The sequence below is a fragment of the Balaenoptera physalus genome (genome assembly GCF_965194825.1).
Source record: "Balaenoptera physalus genome assembly, chromosome: 18".
Taxonomy (NCBI): Eukaryota; Metazoa; Chordata; class Mammalia; order Artiodactyla; family Balaenopteridae; genus Balaenoptera; species Balaenoptera physalus.
The window spans coordinates 27,046,120-27,064,867 of NC_138899.1; the positions used below are offsets into that span (position 1 = coordinate 27,046,120).

Below are 18,748 nucleotides of genomic sequence, written 5' to 3' on the forward strand. Positions count from 1 at the left end.
CAAATTAATAAGGTTAATGTACTACTAACCTCAAATTTTCCGTTTGTCCCCAACGTACAATCAATTAAACATATTTTTTTAAAAGAAAAAGTGCTGATCTCTAGAACAGAGCTGTTGGCACATGTGGTACAAATAGGAAGAATTTCGACTGAAACAAGTACATCTCTGAGAAACAGGCACTCTAAAACTTAGAGCAGTGAGGAATCCAGAAAGTTTGGTTAGGTGTGAGAGGAAGTTCTTTACTTAATGGCAAGCCAGAGCATGCGAAGATGGCAGAACTATTTCATAAGATTGCACAGTGGCTCGTTACAAACTGAAAGGATTATTTAGCCATAATCTCCGTACTTCCCAAAACAATGACACTGTGATTACAGCGAATGCCCAACACTGATAAGAATAGTCTTATTACTCACCAAGTTGACTTCAAAAAGGTTCAGGATTCATTTGCAGAATTTAAGACAAGATTTGAACAAGTAAATAAGTATTTGTTTAGGTTGTCCTTTTTGAATGTTGGCATGAAATTGAGGCTGGTTATGAAATGTTAATATGCTGACTGCCATGGTGTTACCTGAACCGGATAGCCTGGCATTGCTATTGAAGTCTCAAGGCCACAACAAGGTATATTAAACTTTAGGAAATACAGCCACAGGACACACCAGCAGAACTTGCAAAACTCTGCTGTGATATCCCAAGGACTGTTTAGTTAGTATTTATAGTTGATGTTTCCCAGCCATGTCTCTTAGGACAAAAAAGTAGACTTGGCATTGCAAGGACTCATCTACCCTCTCAGACTTCCAGGACCAAGTATTCACGAGACTTTATGAGAGTAAACTTAATTTTTTTCCATTATAATGTCTGTTACAAAATTGGTGAGTGACTTCAGGAAAATATTTTGACCAAATCTAAAGATCATAAACAAAAAAAAGTTGGGGGGGGGGGATTCAAATTACACTTTTTCCTATTTCCTAAAGACAAATTTGTCCTGAGAAGTAGAATCAAACATCTTTAGTTTAAAAATAAAAAATAGGTTTAAAAAAAAAAAGGAAAGATACACCATGCTCTTTGATAGAAAGGCAAAAATATCAACTTGGATTTTTCCTAAATTAGTATGTAAATTTAGCTTAATTCTAATAATCATGCACATGGATTTTTTAAATTAGATAAACTAAATGAAAAAGAAAATAAAAACTTAGAAATAAAACAGCAAAAATAACCACAAAATGTGATGAAATAACAATAGAATATTTCTATATGGTAAAAAAAAATATATGTGTATATATATATATCTTAAATCAAGTCAAAATGCTAAAAACAAACTGGAAATATTATTTGCAATTCATGTACACAATGGGGAAAGGACAGTCTCTTTAACAAACTGTGTTGGGGAAACTGGACAGCCACATGCAAAGGAATGTAACTGGACCACTATCTTACATTATACACAAAAATTAACTGAAAATTGATTAAAAACTTGAACCTAAGACCTGTATCCACAAAACTTGTAAAAGAAAACATAGTCAGTAAGCTTCTTGACACAGGTTTGGATGATGATTTTCTGAATCTGACACCAAAAGCTAAAGCAACAAAAACAGAAACGAACAAGGGGGACTACATCAAGCTAAAGAGCTTCTGCACGGCAAAGGAAACCACCAACAAAATGAAAAGGCAACCTACTGAACAAATGAATGTATTTGCAATTCATATATCCGATAAGAGGTTAACATCCAAAATATATAAAGAACTCATACAACTTTATAGGAAAAACAATTTTTTAAAGAGCAGAAGATCTGAAAAGACATTTTTCCAAAGAAGACATACAGATGGCCAACAGGCACATGAAAACATGTTCATCATTAATCATCAGGGAGATGCAAATCAAAACCACAATGCGATATCACCTCACACCTGTTAGAATGGATATTATCAAAAAGACAATAAATAACATGTTGGTGAGAATGCGGAGAAAAAGGGACTCTTGTGCACTGTTGATGGGAAAGTAAATTGGTACAGCTGCAGTGGAAAACAGTATGAAGTTTCCTTAGAAAATTAAAAATAGATCTACTGTATGATACAGCAATTCCACTTCTGGGTATTTATCTGAAGAAAATGAAAAGACTAACTCAAAAAGATATATGTACCCTTGTGTTTATTGCAGCATTATTTACAATAGCCAAGATAACCTAAGTGTCCATCAAATGGATAACTGGATAAATAAAATGTGAGATATAAAATATATATATATATATATACACACACACATGCGTGCGCATGCACACACACGCACACACACACGTGCACACAATGGAATATTACTCAGCCATAAAAAAGAAGGAAATCTTGCCATTTGCAACAACATGTATGAACCTTGAGGGCATTATACTAAGTGAAATAAGTCATTCAGAAAATAGAAATACCATATGATTTCCTGTATATGTGTAATCCAAAAACAAAACAAACAAACAAAAAAACCCCACAAAAAACAAACTCATAAATGCAAAGAACAGATTGGTGGTTGCAAGAGCAGGAACAGGGGATGGGGAATGGGTGAAATGAGTGAAGGGGTCATTAAGTAATTTTTTTAAAAAAAGGAAAGTGGCATTCTTGGAATAGGCTGCATAGTCACAAGAAGTAGAGAGATAAAAACACTAGATATACTTATTTATTATGTGATGTGATACAAAATGGTTTGTGGAAAATGCTTTTGAGACACCATATCTATGGTGGTAAGGAACTAAATTTGGATCTAATCATCATTCTTTAAAAAAATTGTAATCCAAGTTAGAGTTAAATAAATAAATAACCTTAAAACAAAACTTTTTAAAACTCAGTATGAAACCTTACGTTATAGAAACACAACTGAGATTTTATGGATGTGGGTGGTTAAACATATGTGGGCCACTGAAAATTTAGTTAATCTGAAAACTTTCAGAATATATTTCCTTATATGTATTTGTCCATAGTAGGGTTAAAGCTTTTAATCTGCAGTCTGTCTAGTGATCAGAGAGGTAATAGTTAAGGAAAAAAAAGAAAGAAAGAAAATGCCCAAAACAAACTGAGAATAATATTTGCAATTCATGTCCAAAAAAGTCTAATTTCTCTAATACCAGGAGCTTCTAAATATCAATAAGACCAACAAAAAGCAAGCAAAGTTTAGAAGCAGATTAGTCACTGAAGCGTAAATACAAATGTCTTCTAAAAATATGAAAAGATCTTCAATAAAGAGTAATTTTAAAATGCTAAACTCTACTGAAATTCCATTTTTCACCCACCAGATTAGCAAAGTTCAAGAAGTTTGATGAGGTACAGTGATAGCAAGTATATAGTGAACCAGGAATTAAATTGCTACTGGTGTGTAAATGAGTCCAAACTTCATGGAAAGCAATTGGCAATATCTATCAAAATTTACATGCACATACTTATGGAAATTCCGCCTCTAGGAATTCATCCAGTGGAAATACTTGCACATGTGCAAAACAATATTTACATAAAGATCTTCACTGTAACATAGTTTGTATTAGCAAAAGTTTGGAAATTGCCATCAGTAGGGCATTGCTTAAATAAGTGACAAGTCATCTAAACCATGGCAGCGCTCTTGCTTTTCTATATGATGATCATTCTCCAACATCTGTTTTGCTAACAGGCTGTATTTCACTAATCCTCTCCCCAGCCCTAGGAGATTAGTCTTGAAGAGTGTAAATTGATCATGGTCATTCCATTCTCCCTGTTGGAATACAATAAAACCTCCAGACCACTGTCTCTGGAGGAAACCAGTGGCTGGGGGATAGGAACTGAAAGGAGATTTACTTTTCTCTAAATGCCTCTTTGAACTCTCTGAATTTTTCAACAAGGACAAGTATGTATGAAAAAAATACATAAAATTTGTAAATAACGTCATCTTCCATTTTTAATTAAGAAACTGAGGCCTAAAAATTATATTTTTGAAGGTTTTGAAAGTAGTAGCAGAAACGAAACCTAACTCTATGTACTCTAGCTGTAAAGTGAGTCCCAGCAAGGCCCAGCCTATCTGGATATAAGGTCTGTTGTTATTTGCTTTAATATCATCTCTTTTCCCTGGTGAATATGCAGAATGGTTTAAAAACTGATAACCGTAAATTCAAGCAAAAGAGTTCAAATTCTGTCTCTGCCACTCCTTGAGAGCTGTATGAGTTTAAGCAGGTCATGTACTTATTTGCACCTCAGCTTATTCATCATCAAACAGGATAACAATGAAACCTCAGGGCTGTGAGTATTCAGTTACAGTTGACCCTTGAGCAACACAGGTTTGAACTGCAGGGGTCCATTTGTACGCGGATTTTTTTCAATAAATACGACAGTACTACTTACCCCTTCTTGGTTGAGTCTGCGCACGCAGAATCGTGGATGGGCCCACCTTGGGACTTAAGTAGCAGTGTCTTTTGATATCCATCGCGGGTCCTGGAACCAATCCCCCAAGATACCAAGGAAGGACTGTGGTTTAAATGAGATAAATTAGAAAAAGCTGTTAGCCTTGTGCTGGGCTTTAATGAGTGCTCTAGTGGACACTGGTTGTTGTAACGTGCTCACTTAATGAAAGTAGATTCAAATGAAGTTTTGGTTCAATATTTTGGGAATTTCTCAGCCCTTCTTAAAATAATCTGAAATACCGCATAGATCATAAAACTAAGATTGGGATAACTCCTTTTAAATCAGCTAAAAGAGTATTCTGGGCAGTGTTTCTCACACTTAAGCTTTGCCTGAACATTGGAATTACTTGAAGAGTTTCTTAAACTCCTGATGCCTGAGTCCTACCTTCAGTGACTCTGATTTAATTGGTTTGGGCTGCAGTCTGGGCAGCAGAATTTTTAAAGGTCTACTGTGCAGCCAAGGTTGAGAACCACTGGCAGAGACTCTTCATAAATCATCTGCTCTTAAGTTATAGCTATTCTCATGGCGTTGGTAGAGGTTTTGAGGGCTTATGTATTTCCCTCAAAGATTAGAAGTTTCACCAGGACAAGAATTATCTCTTTCTTTCTTTCTAATTCTTTTTCTTTTCAACCTCTGCTTTCTATCTTTCCTTTCATCTCATTAAGTGCCCAGTTGAATCTCTATCTTCTTCTGTTGATTGATTGGCTATTAAAGATTGCAAACTCTGACAGCAGCTGGAAGCCTCCCTCCTTAAGCGTTTTCCTCCTCAGGTGGTTACCTGCTTAGTGAGAATCACATCAGGTGGGGCATATCTGCCACACTGCTAGGGCTCCTTCTACAGGCAAATATTTCAGAAATTGGTCTGGTTCCCAGCCAAAGCAGTCAAGTTCCCTGTTGTTTTTCCTTTCCTCCCATTTGTTTTCAACTTTTACTGAATTAAGTAATGATGCACATGAAACCGTGCCCGGAAGTAACTAACTATTTTGGTTTTTGCTTTCAGGTGTTCAGGGAAGGAGTGTGATACAGCAGAAGAGCACTGGATTTGAAGTCAGGGTGTGGGTTCAAGTCCTGGTCTACCACTTACGCTGGACAATCACTTTGCATCATTGTTAGGCCTCAAATTCCTAATGCGTGAGATGGGTAATAATAATATAGGGTTGTTAGGATAATGAGATTAGGTGTCTGGAAAGCACTTTATAAAATATAAAGCATGTTTCAAATAATAATTATTATGATTGTGAAAGAAATAAGTGAAAACCTTAGGCAAATGATTACATCGGTTCCATATAACAATCATTTAGCATCCCTCATTTAGAAGAGAAATAATTTCCCTTAAGTCTTTCCTTGTTTGCCAAATCTATCAGATCCTACATCCCTGTCTAAAATTTAACGTGGTTACCCTTATTCCCAACCCTGTAAAATTTGTCATCTAAACACAAAGCAAGTATGTCATTGTTGAGATATTCCATTTCCCAGAGAACTCTTAGAAGGAAGATATGATGTAAAAAGCAAAGGGAAGGCAGCTAGTAGGCATTCGCTCATTTATTCATTCCGCAGGTGTGTACTGAGAACCTGCCAGGTGTCTTGAGAGCCTGCAGGGTGGCCAGAGCTATGTGAGGAACTGTGGTGAAGTGCCAACCAGGACCAGTGGGGAAAAAGTGATAAATGTTACAACTAGGAAAGATGGCGATCATCAGCAGGAGACCTCACGGAGTCAAAAACTATAGAAGTGAAGCTTGAATTCACCGTCCAAATGGGGCTGGGCAGGATTGGTGCCCAGGCATGGAGAACAGGAAGGTCTGGGCGAGAGAGAGCACGGTTCGTTAGAATAACTGAAAGAAACTGAGTATACCTGGAGTGTGTGAGAGGGAAAGTGGTGAGAGAAGAGGCTGGAAAGGTAAACAGGAACCCTAAACCTTGGAACCCCTGTCAAGGGATTTGGATTGTATCCTAGGGGCATTGGGAAATCATTAGAAGATTTGAAACAAGAGTGGGAGCCTCAGATTTCTAGGGGTTTTTTTGTGGGTTTTGCTCTGTTTGTTTGGTTGCAGTTTGGAGCATGCTTTTGAGAGGAAAAGGAACGAAGCAAGGAAACTGGTTGTAATACTCCGGGGGAAAATGCTTGTGATCTAGTCTTGTGACAAATGGAATCAGAGAAAGGAAGGGAGCATTATTCCTAAAACTCAAATCTGATGATGTCACTCGCACACTTGAAACCCTTCAAACTTTTCCCATTGTTCTTAGGATAAAATTTCAAAAACTCTTAAGACGGCTTAAAGGGCCCTTCACGTTCTGGAACCCCCTTCCTCCCCGCTTACACACCAACCCTCTCTGCTCCTTGTATGTACTAAGCTCTTTCGACCTTGAGGTCTATTACACATAAGCCGCCTAGAAACTTCATAAACTGTTTGGTTTACTGAGGAATAAATGAATGAAGTGAATGATTTAAGAGATAAGTATCAGTTAGGCTTGTAATTGATAAAACTTGGAAGGGAGAAGGACATCAAGGATGAAACAAATGTTTCTGGCTTGAGCAACTGGTTGGTTTAGGGGACCTCTGAAGAAGAGGCAGAGAAGATGTTTCAATTTGGCTTATATTGAGCTTGAGATGGCTGCAAGTTATCCAAGAGGCGATCCTAAACAGGCTATTGGACCTCAGTACTTAACATACACCTGATTCTGTGCCAGGCACTTTCTCATCTATTATCTCCTGTAATTAACTAAAGCCAAATGTAGATGAAAAACAATTAACTATATGATCTAATTTTAAAACAGGCGCTGCACTAATTATGTTAATCCGGACTATGAGTAGCCCACATCTATTCATCTGCGGAAATGAGAAATTTATCCCTGGAGGAGTTTTAAACTATTGATTTCAATCACTTCATTTCCAAAGTATCCCTATGGCACAATTATGGGAAGACTTAAAAAACAAAAACAAGCATAGATGGGTTGGCGAATAATTTTATTCCCATGGAGCCATTTTAGCCTGTCCCAGTCTTTTGCATGAGTAATCCTGGGGCCCAGCTCATTTTAAATAAGCCCAACAGAGGTAAAGAGGAAAATGCCCTACCACCTTCAGCTCAGCCAACATTCTGCATTCCATACCACCCTCAACATCAGTCCCTGCAAGGGTTCTCCCTTCCTACTTTTGGCAAAGTATTAAAAGCCAGACCTGTGAAATATTTCTTCTACCTGGTTTATATATTTTATGTATCTTTGTTTCATCTCCAGGTACACATTAGCATTCCAGAATACATTTCTATTGCATCCTTCAAACCTGCGGACTCTAAGTTCCCCAGCAATAGAACCAAGCTCCTTGCTCCATAATATTTTAAAGCAATGTTTCTCAAAATATGATCTATAGCTCAGCACACTGGAATCAACAGGGCTGATTTCTTAAAACACAGACTTGGGTCCTTACCCCCAGATCTACTAAATCATCATTTCTCAAGACAGGACCCAGGAATCTGCATTAGTAAAAAGCTACCCAGGTGTCATATATTCACACTAAAGTTTAAGAATTCGGATAATTTTTCTTAAGTAAGGTAGACAATTCTCACTACACATCTTGCTATCAGAAATAGTTATGCCTTCTCACAGAGAAGTAATATACCAGAACAATAAATACATTCAATAAGTTAATAAAAATTTGAATCCACAGGTGAAAACAAGAGACTGTTTGAACACTCTGAATTGGACTCCTTGAAAGAAAATTTTAGAAGATTTTACCCACCTACTGCTGCCACTAGAATAATTGCTGGAGAACAAATATTTTACACAGAACTACTACATACCAGGTAAGTGTTCGCTGATTACAAAAAAGTAAGCTAATTAAAGGGGGTACTTCATTTTTTTTTAAATTTTATTTCATTTTTTTATACAGCACGTTCTTATTAGTTATCTATTTTATACATATTGGTGTATATATGTCAGTCCCAATCTCCCAATTCATCCCACTAAAGAGGGTACTTTATAATTAAGGTATCTTGTTGAGAGTAGGGAAGATTCACGTTACAGAGTAATTCCTGTGTTATGAGGGTTTTGGTTTTAGATTTTGTTTTGTTTTGTGCCTCTTTGTTTGGTTTTTGGTAAGTGCTTTTCAAAGACGTTTTCTAAAAGGAATGGCAGAATTGACTCACTGAATTAAACCCTCAACTACTGCCCACAAACCTTCATTCAATGTCTGTATCTTTCCCATAGAAAGATTGTGTGCGTGTGTGTTTATATATATATTTAATACTCAACCTAAATACAGATATTTCAGTGTGTTTAAAACTCTTGTTTTCCGAGACCAATAAATACTGTTATTTGAGAGATGCTGGACAAACAGAGATATGTGAGACTTAATCTCTGTGTTTCTCTGCATTTTTTAAATTTGAAAAAGAGAAGACAAAATCACTTTTGTGAACATTTTCATTCACAAAGCTGCAGTCTTGTTTTTATTATTCAGATACTGAAAGGTTAATTTTTAAGTACTTTTCGTTTGCGAAATAAATAGAAAATTCTATTATCCATCAATTAAACATAGGTAAGAAGTAACAGACTTTGAACAGAGGAGAGATACATATTATGCATGCAAGGAAAATTAAAACTCGAGATGCTGCCGGGGTGCGGGGCACGTGCTTTGATGTACAAAAGAACCATTGTTCGTGTGGGACAAAACCTCCCCAGTATGGAACAGAGATAAAAAGGCGGGAGTTTCTAGCAGATCAAGGTCAACTGAGATCTATGAATAACATAAATGCTATTAATCTAGTACCGAATGAATCACGGGAGTTCAGCAGGGTATGGTTATGTGGCAGAGTTCGTGGCAGGAGTGTTTTATGTCACTTTTGTATTAGATAATGAGCATATTCATCCAGATTCCTAAATACCATCCAAACTGGCACAGAAGAAGCCTTAAGGAGCTTGAGAGAACAAATCAAAGAACTAGATCTGAAGCTCAGAAAGGTAATAGGGATGTTCAAACAGTGCGGCGAGTTACGTTTGCAGGCATCCGTACAATCTCACCCTGCAGGAAATAGCGTGAGAAAGGATTTCTTAGTTGGATGGCTAGCAGCTTATTATGTGTAATGTCGCCTCCCTCATTATGTCCTAGTTTAATACTTAGAAACGACGCAGACAGTAATACCTTAAAAGACTGGATGCTGGAAAACATGGAATTCTTTTCCTCTGATGACTAATTTAAAATACAAAATGAGCTACTTCTTTCTTCAGGGAAACGTTATAAAATCAGTAAGTATCATTCTCTTTTTTTCAGATTAGAATCTACCTAAACATTTGGGATTCCTTTCATCTAAGTCTTATTGAAATATATATTTATTTTATATATATATATATATGTTTATTTGTTTATTTATTTATTTACATTCCACACCCATTTATATTTTTTTATTTTTTAGTCTTTATTGCAGCATAGTTGATTTACAATGTTGTGTTAGTTTCTGCTGTACAGCAAAGTGAATCAGTCATACATATACATATATCCACTCTAACTTAGACTCTCTTCCCATATAGGTTATCACAGAGTACTGAGTAGAGTTCCCTGTGCTATACAGTAGGTCCTTATTAGTTACCTATTTACATATAGTAGTGTGCATATGTCATATATATGTGTATACATATACATATATATAGTAGTGTGTATATGTATATTTTAAAAGCACAATTAAAGGAGTTGAGAAAAGGAAAAAAAGAGTTGAAAAGGAAGGAGAACTGGGCAGAAAACAGAGGACTTGTAACTGGTGCTAGTAAACTAATCCAACAGAAAATAGGAAGGAAACAAAAGAAAGAGAAATAAAAATAAAAGAAAGTAAAAGTAAGGAAATAATATAAAGATGAATTTTTTTTAAGTGGACTGCAAAGTAGTACACTTTTCACTAAGGGACTGCATTTCCATCCACCCAGTGGAGCATAAAACCTTATAGAAATACATTAAAAACTCACAAAAAGCAAGCACCGTAGAAGATTGGCCCATGATGACATCTTAATTTGAACACAGCTGGCCACATGTACTGAGCTCCTACCGCTTAGACCCTGTTTCCACTTTATTCATTCTTTTATTCAATAAATATTAAATGCCTTGAATTGGGCATTAAGGATACTGCGGTGAAAGAGACATACATAATTCCTGCCTCATAAAGCTTGTTGCTTTAAGATTGATTTCGGTGGTTAAAGAGGGTTGAATAGTGCTCTCCAAAAATTCACACCTATCCAGAATCTCAGAATGTGACCAATTGGAAATAGGGTCTTTGTTAGGATTTTGAGATTAAGTCAACCTGGATTCAGAGTGGGCCCTAAGTCCAAGGACTGGTGTCCTTATAAGAGGAGCAGATGTAGAGACACAGAGAAGGTGGCAGAGGGAAGGTGGAGGCAGAGATTGAAGTGATGCATCTATAAGGCAGGGAAAGTCGAGAACTGCCAGCTGCCCCCAGGAGCTAAGAGGGCAGCACGGGATGGTTCTCCCTCAGCTTGCAGAAGGAACCAGCCCTGCTGACTCCTTGATTTCAGACTTCTTGGCCTCCAGAACTGTGAGAGAATGAATTTCTGTTGTTTTAAGCCACCCAATCTGTGGTCGTTTGTGATGGTAGCCCTAAGAAACTCAGATAGTGATGCACAGAATTAATGCGGACGTCAAAACCCAGACTACAGTACCACTGAACGTGTGAGCAGCCAGAGGAAACAAAAATGCAGACATCAACAAAATCCTTCATAAAGGAACCAAAGAATGAAGGTGGGCTCACCAACAGAAGGGACTTTAAGATCATCTGGCATCATCCTATTCATATTAGAGCTGAAGAAACTGAAGGAGTTCTGTCCTTTGGCTTCCTTTCTCCTTTGTCTCAAGTGAGACGTAGATGGTCTCTTCTGTGTCAGGCAGGAAATCTCTGTCTGGCTGACACCCCGAATGATTAAGCTGGATTCCCAGGGAGTGGGAAGTTCTCACCAGTAAGATGGTAACTATAAAATGCTTTTATTCTAGAGTACTTAACCTGTAGGTCACAATGGGAGAAGCAAGAAATATGGACTCCTGTCCTTTAGAAACACATCCACAATCCCAAAGATGAGACCTGTTACATTTAAGCTATAAGTAAAGTCAAACAAGTATATTTTTGGCTCCTTGGGTTAAAACTAAAGGCTTAAAACAAGGCAGAAGAAAGGGAACGTGTAGAATGTTTCCACCAGTGGCATTTAAAACAAGGGCAGGATGTTGCTCTCTGGCTGATAGCAGACCAGTTCTATCAAACCAGAAAAGCAGGACAACACATACACACACACACACACACACACACACACACACACACACACACACACACACCCTATTTAATTATGTTGAAGGACTACGAAAGTAGCCAAAAGCTTGAGGGGGTCAAGATCCTTGGCAGAAGGAAAGTTAATTGAGAAGCTGGGGAGAAAGTGGCTGCTGAGATACAAAGAAACTGAGCACAACCGTGAACAGTCTCATGGGACAGGAGAGTCAACAACGGGAGTTCGAGACCATCAGGAGACCCGAGACGTGAGGAGCCAAGATCCCAGAGAGAAGGGAAACACAGGAAAATAAGCCGCTTTTGCTCCTGAGACGCTCCCCCGTTCGTCTGTGGCGCAGGCCAAGAGACGAGGAAGCAGATCCAGAAGGCGCTTTGCTAAGTGGCTGAAACACTGAGCAGAGCTATTGGCAGTCTTGCTGCACTGGGAGATTAAAAAAAAAAAAAAAGAGTATGGGGGCTGCCAACGTGGAGGTGCCCAGGCAAACATTTCAGGGTTTCAAGTGAGATTTCCTACACCTTCAAGTAAGGGCAAACCCCAAGTAGAGACGCCTTAAAGATTGGAACTCGGCCCCAAATCAGCTTGTTCCCTAATTGGTTTAAGGTGATCTGCTTGTCTACCACCTGCCTTCCAGAATCTAAAGAAATTCTCTCTGAAGAAAGAGAACATCTTCGAGCCCTTCTACAGTTTTTCACATGTGAGGTCCAGCCTTCCCTGGAAAATGAGCAGATACACTCGAGAGAGAGAACTAGAAGGAAAAAAGCCATCATGGAACCAGACCCAGCTGTGATTCGGATATGGAAATGATCAGACCCAAACTTTAGAACCAGAGTAGGTTTGCACATCCCTTTACCACAGACGGTTCATAAAGCATCACAGACAAACTTGTAGTGCATGAAACTAGAGTGGGACCTGGCTAAGCACCTTGGTGACTCAGAAACTTCTCCTCTGAAGGCTGTTGTTCTGAGGAGGAGGAGGGAACTCTGACCATTGCCCCAGAGGCTCAGTCCTGTACCCCCTTAGTGGCTGAAGCCAGTATTTCCCAAAATACTGCCAACCTGGCAGTCTGCATAAGGGATATGCAGACCAAGTCCTGGCACAGGGATATCCTTGAGGTAACAGCTTCTGGGACCAAGACAAGCAGGCGGAACGGAAAGTGAGGGGGCCCCTGGCTTTCCCCACTGGCAGCATCAGACAGGCTCCGAACGGAGAGAGGAGCTCTGATGCCGACAGGTGCCAACCTGGGAGGGAACCACTGGTTCCACGGTACCAGGACAGGCGACGGGCTTTGCTCTGGTCACTCACGTCTGTGCTCTGGGTGTCTTTGCAGGCTAAAAACCAAGGACAGGGTTTTGCCCTCTCTCTCCCTTCCCCTAATGACTTTTAGTGGTGAAGCAGTTAAGGCAGTATTCCTCCTCTTGGCTGGGACTTTGCATTTTTTATTGGCACCGTCTTATCCCCGGAGACAATAGCAGATTGTGTGCCGTGTTCGCAGAGGGATCTTGTCCTGGCAGGCAGGCTTCCAGTCAACACGCTTCACATCCTCTGCAGAGACCGTGCCGCGTGCCTTGTTCCAACCTGACTTTCAAGTGTCTTTTATAAAGACAATCATCCTAATCACAGCGGGCAACTGCGTGAGGAACTTGCGCAGAACTGAAACCAAAAATACTCCTAAGAGAGTCTGAGGGAGAAGCAAAGAGAGAGAGGATGCCCCAAAGGGTAGTAGGGAAGGGGGCCTCGACTGAAATCCTGGGACCAAAATGCTCCTGACCTCCTGCCTGTTCCCTGATTAGAAAAAGCCCTTCTCTTCCTCATACCTCGGACCTGGTTAACAGCCTACACAGCTTTCTGTTGGGTAATTTTAACTACAGCCATCACCCAGGTGAGGAGCTTTCCTGGCAGAAAGGTAAGAAATTTCAAGATATGCAGAACTGCCAACCAGGGCCCGAGGGTCTGTGTCCCCGACCAGCAGCCACGCCCCGAAACCACAGTTCCTCCCCAACAGCCGGGGGAAAGCAGCCCACAGGTCGCCTCCAGGAAAGGCTCTCTCGGGCGACGAGAAATATGAACTAAGAGAAACAATGACTAAAGCCCTCGTATAGTAACAGTTCAGAAAGCACAAAGCATTCTGGACTTCCATATTTCAAAAACTTATGTGAAGAAGACAGAGTTTAAACATAAGGAGACAAATTCATCAAGGTAAAGCAGCTTGCCAGAGGTCACGTGGCTGGCAAATGACAAAGCTGGTTATTCAAAGAAACTTTCTGGGGGAGAAAAGACAAACCCGTCATGCAGAAAAATTCCCAAATAATTTACGGAGCTGCTCTGCCCTCAAGGAGGTGGCACATACTGCCCACTCCGTAAGTGTGGGCTGAGCACCGTGACGACCTTCCAGGAGCACGGCGTGGGATCGTGAGGGTAAGTTCACCGTGGAGAAACCTGACACAGCCTCAGCCATCAGGTGGTCAATGTCAACATCAACACTGATAAGTCACAGGGATAGTATGTCCCCTTGATTGGATGTGATGAGAATGGCACTTTACCTCTGTGGTCTGCCTCCCAAAAACCCATCAACCCAGTCCAATCGTGAGAAAAACAGCGGACAAATTCCAACTGAGGGACATTCTACAAACACCTGACCATTCTACAGACACCTGACCAAACACCTGACCACCACCTTCTCAAAACTGTCGAGGTCAGCAAAGACATGGAAGGTCTAAGAAACGGTCTCAGCTTAGAGGAGCCTAAGGAGACATGATGATTAAATGTACTGTGGTATTCTAGACAAAATCTAGACGGGAAAAGGTCATGAGGTGAAAACTAAGGAAATCTGAATAAATTATGGACTTCAGTTAATGATAATGTATCAATAGTGGTGCATGAATGGTAACAAATATACCATGCTAATGTAAGATGTTAACAATAGGAGAAACTGTGTGCCAGGTAGATAAGAATGCTCAGTAGTATCGTCTCAATTTTTCTATAAATCTAAAACTGTTCAAAAATTAAAATTTCACTTGACTAAAATGCCCAAATATCTCTGCCTAACATCTTTCTATAACAGCACACAGTTCTGTCTCTTATTAAGCAAGCATTTTCTTGGTATGTAACTCAGTTAATTAAGTCTAGCTCCCTGACCAGACACTAGATTCTGAGAAAGCAGGGACCACGCCTGGTTTTGCTGAGCGTTTGACCCCTACCACTTTGCACAGTGGCTGGCACATAGTAGGTGCTCAATAATGCTGAATGAATGAAACTAGTTCCAAGGGTGTTTAGAACAGCTTTCTCTAAACACATTAAATTCAAACATTCGAAGCTAGGTCAGAAAGGATGCTAAAATATTTAAAGTACCAAAACAAGAAAACAGGATCCCAGCACTGATTTCAATTAAGGTATTAATTCTGATGGTGGGGATTAACATGGACATTTAAGAACAAAGCACAAACCATATGATCGAGCAATCCCATTCCTGGGCATACATCCTGAATAGATGAAAACTCTAATTCAAAAAGATACATGCACCCCGATGTTCATAGCAGCACTGTTCACCGTAGCCAAGACACAGAGACAGCCCAAGTGCCTATTGATAGATGATTGGTTTAGGATGTGGTGTATATATATATACATATATATAATGGAATATTACTCAGTCATAAAAAAAATGAAATATTGCCATTTGCAGCAACATAGATGGACCTAGAGAATATCATACTAAGTGAAGTCAGACAGAGAAAGACAAATATCATATGATATCACTTATATGTGGAATCTAAAAAATAATACAAACAAATCTATATACAAAACAGAAGTAGATTCACAGAAATAGAAAACAAACTTATGGTTACCAAAGGAGAAAGGGAGGGGGAGAGGGATAAACCAGGAGTATGGGATTACCAAATTCAAACTACTGTACACAAAATAGATAAGCAACAAGGATTTACACAGGGAACTATATTCAATATCTTATAATAACCTATAATGGAAAATAATCTGAAAAATATATATATATGTATAACTGAATCACTTTGCTGTATACCTGAAACGAATACAATATTGTAAATCAACGATATTTCAATAAAAAATAAAAATAAAAAATTTTAAAAAGAACAAAGCACAAACTAGAGCAAGGTTGCAAGCATGAGTTGGAACCCACATTACAAAGAAGAGGAATCAAAGAGTCAATGAACTGCAAGATACGTACAAACAATGTGGTATCACATTAAAAGTCAGTGTTATCCATGTGTACTCACAGAAATACAGCATTTGTAGGCCTGAAAGTTATCCTTTCACTTTCTTGGCTTCTTGGCTTTATTCAAAAATCTGTGTACAGTCTGAGTTTCCCTACAGAAAGAAGACAAAATATTTAAATGGTTACAGAATAGATAATCATCCCATGAGGAAAAGTTAAGAAGCTGAGAAAGGTTAGCCAGAAAAGGAAAAAGCTAATAAGTGATCAATAAAAATGACTTAATATGTAACAAGTGTCTGTAAGGAGAGACCTGACTACTTTTGTGGCTTCATAGAAACCACATAAGAGAAAAATTAGCTTAAATTGCCATGAGCCTTTTTCATCAGAAACTTCCTCTCATATCTTGGATAGCTTTAAAATTAGAATGGCCAGCCATCTGGTTGACATGGCCCTACCAAGAAAGAAGGGTGGCCTTCAGGAAAGTCTTTTAGATCCTTATCAATCTATGATTCTATTATTTGACTCTGTCTTGACTCTGCACATAAATAAAATGACGGCCCCAAGGCTTTCTTCCATCACCAGCCAGACCACAATCTTCACATGGGCAGAAACCATTTCTGTTTTGTTCACCTCTCTCCTCAGCACCTAACCTTAGTGCCTGGCTTTTTGGTGTTCAATCAATACTTGTTGAACATGCACATTAATAAGTACATCAACCTTGAATCATGAAAAAGATGGCCAATTATTTTCTGCTTTTTTAGACTTATGAGAACTCGAACTAGAAGAACAAGAGCAAAAGAATGTTGCTATCGTTGATTTCTATTCAATCATCTAAAAGAACTTAAGTAGATATTCTACAGAAAAGCCTAGGAAAAGGCACTAACACAGTGCCTGACCCACTGTAGTCACTATGGCAAATGTAATTTACAAAGATGGCCACGTTTAATGTTTAACCCATCCCACTCTTCTTACAAAGTGACACTGACACACCTCCATTAGGGTTCACATTCCCTTTCCTTGAACCCAGGCACACCTTGTAACTGTCCTAAGTGTTACAAAAGTGATGCAATGTTATTTCTGAGTCTAAGCTATACAAGGCAATATATGGCTTTCTCTCTTTCCTTTGGAATGTTTACCCTTGTAACCCAGCTACCATGTTGGGGAGAAGCCTAGGCCACATGGAAAGGCCACAGGTGGTGACCCAACATCAAGCGCTAAACATGTGAGTGAATGAGACTTCAGAAGATTCCAGCCCCCAGCCTTCGAGCCTTCCCCCTGGGGCCCCAGTCACCATGGAGCCATCTCTCCTGTGCTATGCCTGAATTTTGGACACACCAAAATCATAAAAGTTAATATATGATTATTTTTATCTTAAACAACTGAGTTTCAGGTAATTTGTTACACAGCAATAGATAAGTAATACAGGGGTTACTCGATGTTAGTTCAATTGGTTTAACTGGCTTGAATATCCCCAGGTCAGCTGAACAAATTTGCTGAACGCCTACTCTTATATGTCTGGCACAGTTTTAGGCACTAGGAATACACACACTTAAGTCAGGCCCCTCCCTTCTACTAGCTTCCTGTAAGGGGAATAAACACAAAGTAAAAAGTTAATTTCAGAATAATACGATCTGTCTTTCTATTACTAGTGGATCCTTCCTGGCTCAAACTTGGATCCTGAAATGGGGAGCTGGTGACCCCTGTGGGCACCTCTTAAACTGATTGGCATGTGATCTCCTGGCTTTTCTTGTGATGGCAAGGACAAGAAAAGTAGCTGAAGAAGGAGGTGGAGGTTATATTTGCAGTGGGCTGGGGCTCCTGAGGAGAGGGAGAGATACAGAGCAAGGACTGGCATCATTTACACAACCCAGGCCTGATTCTGAGTCTCTTTGAGAGGGGAGTCAATTGAGAAGTGAAGAGAGTTAAGTTTTTGAAAGATCTTGTGACACCCTCAGTGCAGTCAGGGCTGTTTCAGGGGCCCAAGTGGTAAAGGCAGAGTCTGCAAGACATCAATACTGTGTTACCGTGTTGGTTATTTCTTATTAAATTAATACATTCATGGTCTGGGGTTTTTTTTAATTGTGATAAAATATATATACCATAAAATTTACCATTTTGGCCATTTTGAAGAGTACAGTTCAATGGCATTAAGTATATTCACAATATTGTGCAACCATCACCACCATTTGTCTCCAGAACTTCTTCACCGTCCCAAACTCAAACTGAAGCTCCACGTCCATAATAACTCCCCGCTCTCCCTCCTGCCAGCCCCTGGTAGCTTCCATTCTACTTCCTGGCTCTACAGACTTGACTCTCCTAGGTACTGGTTCACAAACTCAGGAGCAGCCCAGTGAAATCTGAGACCGGCGCCTTACATGGAGGTGCAGGGAGGGACGGAGAAAGAGGCAGCCCACTCCGGGGTGGTAGGTGGCAGTTTTAACAAGCAAGGGAACTTACTTATGAGGCTTGTCTTTAGGGGCCGCAGGATGAGTGTCTGTCCGCCCTGCCCGCCAGCATCTTAACTGTTTATACAGACGCCTTAAGGGGGTTCAGTCACATACGCACCCAGCTGGTCTCAACACCACACTGCTCCCGCCAGCCTGCGTTCTTGAAAATGTCTCCTAGCGTGGGAATGGTGAGTGAAATATACATTCACAGCACGGGGGCGGGGGTGAGGAGCCTCCCATTGGCCGGGTCCAGTTCACGGGTGAACCAGCGGTCATGCCCTCTCGATGACCTCCTCCAACCCGCTACCCCTCACAACCTGCTCTTACAATTTTACACGCCCCTCGTTTTTCACAATGTGCCCTGAGCGGTCAGCAAAGGGGTGTCACTAGCGTGGAGGTAGTTCATTTGGTGGCCCTCTGGCTGCACTGGAGGCCGATA

The 18,748-nt window shown here is 39.8% G+C and overlaps 1 long non-coding RNA gene across 1 annotated transcript; it reads right to left on the bottom strand.

Annotated features, from left to right (window-relative positions):
- Window positions 1-87: 87 nt before the first annotated feature.
- Window positions 88-18,306, bottom strand: LOC309647491. Its single transcript, XR_014256082.1, has 2 exons — window positions 15,924-18,306; window positions 88-4,467 (listed from the first exon to the last, which is right to left on the bottom strand). It is a non-coding gene; the product is annotated as an uncharacterized lncRNA (long non-coding RNA).
- Window positions 18,307-18,748: the final 442 nt, after the last annotated feature.